The following is a 12119-nucleotide window of genomic DNA, read 5'->3' on the forward strand; positions in this document are numbered from 1 at the left end:
CTTCCCGAAACATTGATCAGCAAGATCGGGGGGTAGATGACGTGCTAGACTAGTTACATTAGCATAGCAGATTCTCTCCTCCTCTCTTGTGTTACTTCTTCTATATGTTATTCTCATTCTTCTATTTGTTGTCCTTAGTGTTGTCTACTTGAGGATGATGCAAAGCATTGAGATCTCTCGATCTCTCTCATGTTGACTCAAAAGACACATGTGTTCCCTTCTTCTAGGTGACCTTCCTTGATTGGGGAATGAAGAACAATTATGCATACATACATATGATATATACATGACTTATCATACAGCATACTGACCCCAAGGAAAGTGAAGTCACCTCGTGCTTTGTGTTTTGTGTCTATTATCCTTGGGCTTATCTCACACTTGGGGGCTAAATCCTTGCGATAACGTGCTCCTTTCCTTTCTCATTCTTATGTGTATCACTACGTTAAAACAATCACCCCCGGTGAGGCGTGTGCGATCGCTTTAACGTAGGGGGGCATACATCCCGTTCATATCTTTTCAAGATACTTGAGAATTTCTTGGCAAATTTAGCTTTGCCTTGAAAATTCTTGATATCTTTCTTGCATGACTCATAGTGAGGGAACCTTACTACTGACAGTCATGGTTCTCCTTCGTGATCTTCCCTTTTACTTTGTCAATCGAAGTCGTAAGATCCTTAGTCCACTGGGGGCTTGGTGTGTCTTGCCTCCTTGACGTGGTGAAAGTTTTTCAATGTTGTTTCCTTGTACTTTACTGAAAGTATGAGCATACATACTCCCGCTAAAGTGGGGGCTAAATGTAGCGTCCTAAAATTGCGACACTTGCAATTTCGACTACATTTCGGTCTTCACGATGGCGACGCAACACGCAACCTGAATGGAGACCCCGAAGCTTGCTCACGACACCAAAAACTGCATTTTTCAAGTACCCTGGCCTGAACCTCCTTGCACCCTGCTATCCCGGGAGGTGGGACCAGAGTGCCCAGCGCCCTGGTCCCTCAGGACCAGGGCGCCCAGCGCCTTGGTCCCTGGGTCCTATTTTGGGCCCGGTCTCCTAAGGGGTCTCGGGTCTTTTTGTTTGCAATTTGGAAATTAACTTTCCTGGTCGGCCTAAGGTCGGGAAAATCAGTCTATCAGCCCTAATTGACAAGTATATAAACTACATTTTTCTCTCTCATTTGGAGATAACAGATACATGATGAAAAAGGCGTGGAAACTATACTCAAGCATTCAAGCATTCCTTCTAAGTCTCCATTCAAGGCTAAGTGTTGCATTCAAGACAAGGATTCAACCATTGAAGAGGAGATCACATACTACTACAACATACAACATCTAAACCTTCGCACATAAGGATACAAACATCCTTAGAACAAGGTATTAGTACTTGTTTTATAGTCATTTACATTTACAGCTCTTGCTCATTTCTTGGTTAATTCCAAAACTGGGGTTTGACCTCAAGGCAAACCCCTAATCCCTAACCCCCCAATCATCTTCGCTTTTCTGTGTGTAGGTTGCAGGTACGCGGCTGAGATTGAAGATCTGGAATCCTTGTGCAGAGACGAACAGATCCCCCTTCGTTTCGTGGATTTTTCGGAGGACCGTGGCGCCGGGCGCCATCGTCCCGACAACTTTTGCTCAAATTTGCAGGATAGCGCCGTATCGACATTTTACTACTAATTCCAGGTCCACAGCTTCATACTGTATTCCTATCTCAGTTTATAAGCGAATCTTTGTCACTTTCTATGCATTCCTAGCTCAATTCTCCTATGCACATTCTTTACAAAAGAGGGTAGCCTTGCTGTCTTAACCCTTGAAATTCATTTAGCATCCAATCTTGCATTGCGTGGGATTGGATCTTGTGGGTTTCAACCCCTCTTTTGAATGTAAAGTCTCCCCCCTAAGTGAAAACCATCGAATCCTAGCGAACCTCCCTTCTCTCTCCTTGGAGTTGGAAGAGGGGAGAGCAACTAGGGTTCGATCGCGATTTTTCCGCTTTACAGGTGCCCAGTGCCCTAGTCCTTCAGGACTAGGGCACCCAGCACCTTGGTCCCCCAGGACCATGGCGCCCAGCGCCCTGGTCCCTGGCCCTATTTTGGGCCCAGTCTCTTGTGGGCATCGGGTCTTTAAGTTTGCAAATTGGAAAATAATGTTTCCTGGTCGGCCTAAGGTCAGGAAAATCAGTCTATCAACCCTAATTGACAAGTATATAAACTACTTTTCCTCTCCTAGAAAGAGACGTGAGAAAGAGGAAAAACATGTGTGCAAAAGGCGGAAGCGATATTCAAACATTCAAACATTCAAGCATTCAAGCATTCCTTCAAACAATTGAGCATACTAAGTCTCCATTCAATGCTAGGTGTTGCATTCAAGACAAGGATTCAACCTTTGAAGAGGAGATCACATACAACATACAACATACTACATACATTACACCTTTGCATGTAAGAATAGAAACATTCTTACAACAAGGTATCAGTACTTGTTTACATTACAAACATTTACATTTACAACATTCTCATTTCTTGGTTAATTCCAAAACCGGGGTTTGACCTAAAGGCAAACCCCTCATCCCTAACCCCCCAATCATCCTCTCTTTTCTGTGTGTAGGTTGCGGGTACGCGGTTGTAATTGAAGATCTGGAATCCTTGTGCAGAGACGAACAGATCCACCTTCGTTTCGCGGATTTTTCGGAGGACTGTGTGCACGTCGGGCGCCATCGTCCCGTCAACTTTCACTCAAATTTGTAGAACAGCACCGTCTTGACATTTTACTACTAATTCCAGGTCCGCAGCTTCATCCCATATCCCTATCTCTGTTTATAAGCGAATCTTTCCTACTTTACATACATTCCTAGTTCAATCTTTCTATCTACATTCTTTACAAAAGAGGGTATCCTTGATGTCTTAACCCTTGAAACCCATTTAGAATCCAATCTTGCATTGTGTGGGATTGGATCTTGTGGGTTTCAACCCCTCTTTTGAATGTAAAGTCTCCCCCAAGTGAAAACCATCAACCCTAGTGACCTCCCTTCTCTCTCCTTGGAGTTGGGGAGGGGAGAACAACTAGGGTTCGATTTTTCCGCTTTACAATATGATCAAGAATGATCTGCATCAGCCCATGATTGAACAAATGTCGATGAACAAGAATGAAACATGTAAAACAATAAGGTTGGTCTCTGCCAAAGAAATCCCTATGGAAAATCCAAAGAATGAAGTGCAGACCCAAATGAAGGCTGGTCATACAGTAAGGAACATTGGAAACAACAAATAGAAGCTCCACAAGCTACAAAAATGATCTGCAAGATCTACCAAAGACAAATAGGTCAAAGCAGTTAAACTGTTCTAAGCCAAAAAAAATTCTCGGGTTTTGAGATTGATAACTTTCCAGTAAAAGATCCAAACGCCCTACAGACAGATGATAAGTTAGAATAACAAGTCCACAATCAAAATCCAGCTCCATAAGATCTAGTGAGCAAATGCAAAAAAACATAGATCAAACATACCATCACTTCATTTCCCACTTAAAATTCTTTATGTCTCCTATTCTCATCTTCTTTCTCATATTCTTATTCATGTCTTTCAAATGTTGTTTAACCTAAGTATGCATTGTCTTCATATGCTCTATGAATTCTTCTTCTTCTACACTCCTTTTATATTCATTATTGATATCTCTTAGCTTTGATATGCCTCTAGGGTGCACTCTAGTAAAAATATCAAAAGGTGTTCTTTTGGTACTCGTGTTCATTAAATTATTGTAGGCAAACTCTATTTGTGTAAGAATCAAGTCCCAACTTTTGATCTTCTCTCCAACTAGGCATCTCAACAAATTTCACAAACTCCTATTCACTACCTCTGTCTATCCATCAGTCTGTGGGTGAAAAGTAGAACTAAATTTCAAGTATGTCTTCATTTTCTTCCAAAGTGTTCTCCAAAAGTATCCAACAAACTAGTGTCTCAGTCTGAAACTATGCTCTTAGGTAATCAATTTAATCTCACCACCTCCTTAAAAAATAGGTCTGCAACATGCACTGCATCTATTGTCTTCTTACAAGGTATGAAATGTGTCATCTTTGAGAATCTATCTACCACCACAAATATAGAATCATTTCCTCTTTGTGTCTTAGGAAATCCAAGTATAAAATCCATGCTTATGTCCTCCCAAGGTCTCTTCGGAACTATCAAAGGCTTATACAATCCAACATTCTGACTACTACCTTTTCCAAGTTGATAAATCCTACAACTCAACACAAATTTCCTGACATCCTTATGAATCTGAGGCCAAAAATAATTCTCATTTATCAATTCCACTGTCTTATTAACTCCAAAGTGTCTGGCTAATCCTCCACTATGCTTCTCTTTTATTAGACTTTCTCTCATAGAACTCTTAGGTATACATAACTAAACTCCTCTAAACAACATCTCATCTTGAGTGAAATAACCCAACCACTTACTTTTGTCCACCATAATCGGTTCCTTACAAGATTTCCAAGGTTCTGCAAAATTTGGGTCATCCTCATATAAGTTTTTCAATTCCTCAAAACCTAATACCTCCACTCTCATCTCTATCAACAAGTTCCTCCTTCTACTCAAAGAATCAACAACTCTATTTAAATTCCCACTTATATGCTTCAACACAAAGGTATAATTCTACAAGAACTCCACCCATCTCATATGTCTCTGATTCAACTTACTCTGATAGTTCAAATACTGCAAAGCCAAGTGATCAATATGGAACACAAACTCCTTAGGAAACAAATAATGTCTCCACTTCTTCAATGCTTTAATTTTGGCATAAAATTCTTGATCATACATAATATATCTCCTCCTTGCATCATTCAACTTCTCACAGAAATATGCTACTGATCTGCCTTCCTAACTTAACACTTCTCCAATTGCATTCTCACTTGCATCACAGTCCACTTGAAATACTTTTCTAAAATCTGGTAAAGCTAACATAGGCTACTCTATCAGCTTCTGCTTCAAAAATTCAAAGATTCTATTTGCTCCAGTTGTCCACTTGAAATCCTTTCTATCTCCTCTCATTGTTTCTGTCATAGGGCTACAAACTAAACTGAAATCTCTAATAAACTTTTGGTAGAACTAGCTAATCCATGAAATGATCTTATCTCTCCAATTCTTTCTGGTGTAGGCCATTGAACAATTACTCTTACTTTTTTAGGATCCATCTTCCATCCATCCATAGATATCATAAATCCCAAATAAACTAACTCTTCCTTCATGAAACTTCTTCTTGATGTTTATTAACAACTTCTCTTCTCTCAACCTCTACAAAACTTGTCTCAAATGCAACATATGTTCTTCCTTTCTCTTTTTGAAAATAAAAATGTCATCCAAATACACAATAACAAACTTACCCAATAACTTTCTCAATACCTCATTCATCAATCTCATGAAAGTATTTGGTGCATTAGTCAATCCAAAAGGCATCACCAACCATTCATATAGCTCTTCATTTGTCTTAAATGTTGTCTTCCACTCATCTCCTTCTCTGATTTTGATCTAATGATATCCACTCTTCAATTCTATATTTGTGTATTATCTAGCTCCACTTAAACAATCCATTATGCCATCCATCCTAGGCAAAGGAAATCTGTACTTCACGTTGATCTTGTTTATTGCTCTAGAATTAGTACACATCCTCCATTCTCCATTCTTCTTAGGTGCTAACACTATCGACACTGTACAAGGACTCAAACTTTCTCTGATCAAACTTTTTCTCAACAAATATTGCACTTCTCTATATCCAGCTCCTCATTCTTTGTCGATGTCATCCGGTGTGTTACTTTATTAGGCAAACTAGCTCTGGGAATCAGTTTCATGCAATGACTAATACTCCTCACAAGAGGTAATCCATTAGGTACATTATCTGAAATCATGTCTCCATATTCTATCAGTAACTCCTTTATCTCCTCTAGTTTTTCTCCTTCATGTTCTAAATTATGTATTCTTAGGAACTAAAGAAAAACATACATTCTCATGTCTCATCATGTCTAGGAATTTCCTTTCATCCACCAAAAAGATTCTAGTACTTGTACAAAATTCAATTTTCAGAGGCTTCTCCAAGGGTACCAAGGTCTACTTCATCCCATTTGCAACAATAGTGTATATATTCTTTCTCCCATCATGTATTGCTTGTTTATCATACTTCCAAGGTCCTCCCAACAAAATATGACAAATATCCATAGGCATAATATCATATAAAACTTCATCATGATAAGATCCAATCTTTAATTTCACCAAACATTGTTCACTTACTAGTATCTTATGATCATCCTGAATCCATGCGATCTGATGAGGCTTAAGATGTTTCATTCCCTCCAAATTCAGTTTATTCACCATCTCCTCTAAAACAAAATTATCTAAACTGCCACTATCAATAATGAGTTTACAACACTTATCGAATACCTTACATCTAGTCTTGAACAAATTCCTCCTCTGCAAGGGTTCTTCATCTTCTTGGATATGACACAAAGCTCTTCTCATCACCAACAATTCTCCATCTTCCAATTTATTAGTTGATCCGGTATGGTCTTGTTCTACCAATGCTACTCTCCCAGTGTTTTATGTTTTCCTACATTCAAAATCACAATGTCCTTCTCCTCCACACTTAAAGCAAGTTCCTCTAAACACTTTGTTATCTTGTCTTATGTCATCTTTTCCATAACCCTCATTCTGGTATCCATCAGGTTCTCTTCTCCAGTAAAAATTTATGTCATCCTTTCGGTATGAACTACCATCTCTGCTAACTTGCTTCTCTTTACTCTAATCTGTGCAGGGTCCTCTTCCTTCAAAATATCTTCTTCCTCTTGGAAATATTCCTCTAAAAAAATTTCCACTTCTACCTCTTTGTTTCTGCTCATATCTTTTGTTCAATTTTTCTTCTTCTTTCAGGGCATATTGATAAGCTTCCTCAACACTCTACAACTTGATTAAACTAATTTCATCTTGTATAGACATTCGTAACCCATTCAAATATCTAGTAACTTGTTCAATCTCATCTTCTGTATGTCTGGATCTGATATTAAACTTGTAGAATGTTTCGGTATACTCCTTCACACTAGAGTCCTTCTGTTTCAAGTTCTACAACTTCTGAGACATATTCACTTGATAATTGATAGGCATAAAATTTGATTTCAACTTGCTAACCATCCACTCTCAGAATTTAATCTTCTCTTTACCTCTTCTTTGTCTATCAACCTACAAATGTCCCCACCAAAGAGATGCATGACCTTTCAAATTAGTGCAAACATATCTCACCTTTCTATCTTTAGTAGTGCCTTCAAAATCAAAATACTTTTCCATTTCCATGATCCAATCCAACAATTCATCTAAATCCAACTTGCCATCATAATCTGGTGGGGTAAAATGTTGTCTGGTATTTGCTCTTGACAATTCTCTTATAAACCTCTCTTCATCCAAATCATTCATTGGTTGATTTGCTCCTTGCTCTTCAACCACTTCTTCTTCATCATCATCACTTAAATCTTCAATATGTCAACCTATTCTCTGGGTCATTTCAATAGCTTCAAATCGGACTACAAGTCCTCTCAACATTTCCATCATAGCAAGGTATGCATTTCGACATGCTTCAACACCTCTAGCATTCCTTTGAGCCATCTTTACACCTGTTCTCTGTAGCTACAGGTCAGATCCTCAATTTGCCACCCTACAATAAAATCTAATAGGACTTTGCAATCTCCATAACAAAAACCCGCTCTTATACCACTTAGTGCAGTCACAGTGAGGAGGCTCCTCAAAGAGAACAGTCTGGACCATGCAGCAAGAGTCACATGGTAGAAACAACTCAATATGATGGAGGCAATGCATAAGTAACTATATTATATCATGAAAATCAATTACAAACTGTCGGCAACATTTAGGTTCATAGGCCTGAATACAAAACATGCATGTTATGCAATATTTGGCTCAAGCAAGAATGTGAGCCAACTCTGACCTCCTATCATTAGGATTATTATTCTATGTTCTAAAATACTAGATGCTAATGCTCAATTATATTGATTTTTATGATTAATAATGATCCGCGTTGACCCAAGATGGAACAAATGTCGATGAGAAAGAATGAAAAGTGTAAAAAACAAGGTCGGCCTCCACCAAAGAGATCCCTCCAGAAAATCCAAAGAATGAAGTGCAAACCCAAAGGAAGGTCAGCCACATGCCAAGGAATGTTATAAATAATGAATAGAAGCTCTACAAGTTATGGAAATGATCAGCAAGATCCACCAAAGCCAACTAGGTCCAAGCACTTCTAGTGTTCTAAGCCAAAAAACTATCACAGGTTCCAGGAGCGATAACTTATCAAAAAAATATCCAAACATCTCATGGACATAGGATAAGGTAGATGAACAAGTCAACAATAAAAATCTATCTCCACAAGATCTGGTGAGAAAATGCAAAGAAACACGGAAAGAAATGTTGAAACTGCAAAACAGGAACAAACTGAAAGAAAATATTTTTGGTTGATGCAAGATTGCCATGAACCAAGGATGCTCCTACATCAATGTGAATGGACATACTCTAGAACACATGTACTTGTATGACTACCTAAGTTAAACTTCTATCTACATTGCTTCCCAAAGACACAATGCTTGCAAAAATTCAAATTCAAAGATTTTAAACTTGGAAGTAACTTATGGTTTACCAGTATCATTAGCACTTTCTCGCTCATATGACCTAGTTGTTTCCATGAACAAGTAGATTCATCTACTTCCTTAGATACCACCATTTCCTCATTTACCTTAATACTCCCTTCTAGTCTATAAATATTTCCAACTTTTGTAGCCTTCATGACCACTAAAATGCCCTTGTACACTTTAAGTACTCCACTTTGACAAGAGAATTTATAACCTCTAGAATCCAAAAACCCAAGGAAATCAAATTATTTTTCAGTTCTGGTACATGTCTTACCTCTATTAACACCTTTACAACACCATCAAACATCTTGATTCTAATTCTCCAAATTCCAATACTCTTACAAGAGGCATTATTTTCCATAAGAACAACACCACCTTCAATAGGTTGGTAAGTAGAAAACCAACTCCTATATGGACACATGTGATCAAAAGAACTATAATCTAATAATCATTCATCTTGATATTGTAAAACATTATGAACACTTCACCAACCATACCCAAACTTGTCTCAATAAAATTTTCTTCCTTTTTGGATCCACCATTCGCCTCTTTCCTTTTCCAACAATCTTTCTTGAGATGTCCTAATTTGTTGCAATACCAACATTTTCCCTTACTCTTTTTGCCTCTTGACTTGGATATGGATGTACCTCTTGAACTCTCCCCTTTTTCTATGGATCAACCTCTAGCCACCATTGCTTCCAGTGTAGAGGCTTTTGCATTAGACTTCCTTTGCACCTCTTTAAACAAGAAAGCAACAAAATCAAATTCAAGGGTGTCAGTTGTACTAAAGCTAATAGAAGTGGGTAAGTGATTCCAAGATTCAAGCAAAGAACATAATGGTTTGATTGTCTTTCTTTCATCTTCAATTTTTACATCCATACTATCCAATTCATAAATTATAGTATTGAAAACATTTAAATGATTGACAATTATTGTACCTTCATTTGCAGACTATACAATTTCCCCTTCAAGTAGATTCAGTTTGTCAATATTTTGTCATGTAAAGGCTCTCCATTTTTCTTCATAAACCTGTTGTTGTTTCCTCTCCAACAATATTAAAAATAACCTCATTAGAAAAACACAACCAAATTCTACTTAGAGATCTCATATCTAGATCTCCCTAGTCCTCATCAAATATATATATGTTTCCTTGATTTTCCTGCCAATGCCTTGTGCAATCCTTGTTGCACTAAAAAATCGCATGTATTGAGAATTCATATCTCAAAGTTAGGTTTTCCATTAAAATTCTTCACCTTGAACCCAGTATTCAAAACCTTTGCCATTTGATGTTGGTGTTGTTATATGGAGAATAATCAGACTCGGAGGTTAAATTTTCCCTACTTCTATTGGTGTGGTTCCCCCCTATATTTTTCAATGGGGGTTTGGGGGAAGCGCCCCCAAGATGGGGTCAAGGGGCAATGCCCCTTGGAAGGTTCAGGGGTAGTGTCCCTTGCACACTCCCTATCATGATATAAGGCAAGGTCAAGGGGCAGCACCCAATGAGGCCAAAAAGTCTTTTATTATTTTATAAAGGCGTTAGGTGTTATTTTTCTATTAGCTAACATGTTGTAACCCTAATTTTTTAACGGACATAAGTCTTGATTAAAAGGCTAAGGGTTAGGAGTTTTCTGTAGAGAATTTTGTTGTGGTATTGAGTTACAAAGGGATTGCTAGTTATAATCAGTTTTGATTTACTAGATAATAATATTGGAATCTCTGTTGGGTGGATGTAGCCCAAGATTGGGTGAACCACATTAATATTGTCTCTTCATTGTTATTATTTCTATGTTTTTCATTCACATGCTTAATATTATCTGCATATAATTGATATTTTATGCATGCAATACCTAACAGCTAGAAAACAAACACCAAATTTTAACACAACCACTACAAAAATAATTGTTCTATTACCACTTGTTTAGAAAGCGGAAGCAGAAACCCTAGATAATTAAATATTGTAGCATAAGTTAGATGCAAAATAAAAATGAAGAAAATAAATGGAACAACAAAAAAACACATAAGACACATATTTATGTGGTAAAACCTAGACAAAATGCCAAGGCAACATCCACAAGGCAAGGTATCAGTATTCTTATTGCTTAGGAAAAAACATTTAAAACTTTCACAATTGTTTCTCTCTTACAATGTGAATTTGCAAATTACAACAACAAAAATTATGATTTTGCCTCCACAAGAAACATAAATATATATAGAATATCTTCTAAATGCAACCACCACCAAACATTGAAATAACCCACTCAATTCCTTAAAAGAAAATAAGAACTTTCTGACAAAGAAGAAGTGCTATTATGAAAGTGAGAAGAAATTAGAAATTTTTTATTTCTATTATTTCTATTTTTTAATTGTTGTCATTATCCAACGTTGAAGAGTTTTTTGGAAACTATTTTCCAAAGGCCACATCCCCTATCCATTTGACTTGGTCACTAGTTATTATTATTGATGTTTGAAATACCAAACATTTAATATTCCCTTCTAAGAATTTTTAATAAAGTATTTTCTCCTACTTATTATATAAATCACAAAAACTTGTAAGAAGGGAGGTTATTTTATTTCACTAACCAACGATTTTTAAAATGGGGCAATTTTTTTTTGTCCATAACTTGTAAATCGAGGGGTGTTTTCTTGAGTGCAAATAGTCAACAAAAAGCTCATTCTATTCCAGTTTCATCAATTAGTTGCATGCCTAAATTTGGTCACTCTTTAGTGATTTTTTTAATCCTTCAAATTAGTTGTAATCAAAATAATCCTATTAAATGAGAATTTGTTTTTCTAATAACATTTGAATGGCACTAATTTATAAAGTGCCAAAATTCGGGGGTTCTCTAGTCATAGGGAAATTTGGGTGGTTTTGCATTTTTTGAGTTTGTTGGATCATGTCTCTCACTATGAATTCCTTCCATTTGGATATTCTTTCTAAAACTCCTAATAAATAAAAAAAATCAAATGTAGAGGGAAAAGGTATATAGAAGATGATTGCATCGTTCATAAAGGTATTGAGTTTGAGAAAATTCTTCTTGCTCATGGTATTCTGCTACCTAAGCCTTTAATTCCAACACCTACAAAACCATCATATGGTCTCATTAATTCATTCCTTCTATCACTTGTCCATTTCATTGTATTTATTTGTCTCTATTTTGGAGAATATTTTTTTTCACTAGGTTTTCTCTTTTACTCCGCTTTATATAAACTTGCATTTTACCTAGGTACCTTATCAAGGTTTGTTCCTAATACCCATCTTTTTCTTTTTAGAATTTATTACTCCCTATGTAAAACTTAAGGGATTTTTTAGTGTATAGGTTCATTCCTAACTTATTCCTAGGCTTAAGTCACACTTAGTAGCTAGGTCACTTAACCTTAAAGGTTAACTTCACTTTGAGGTTAGACAACTTTGTGTCTAACCCTCCCTTTAGAGGTTAGCTATATTCTCATCT

This window comes from Cryptomeria japonica, chromosome 2 (genome assembly GCF_030272615.1).
Source record: "Cryptomeria japonica chromosome 2, Sugi_1.0, whole genome shotgun sequence".
Lineage (NCBI taxonomy): Eukaryota > Viridiplantae > Streptophyta > Pinopsida > Cupressales > Cupressaceae > Cryptomeria > Cryptomeria japonica.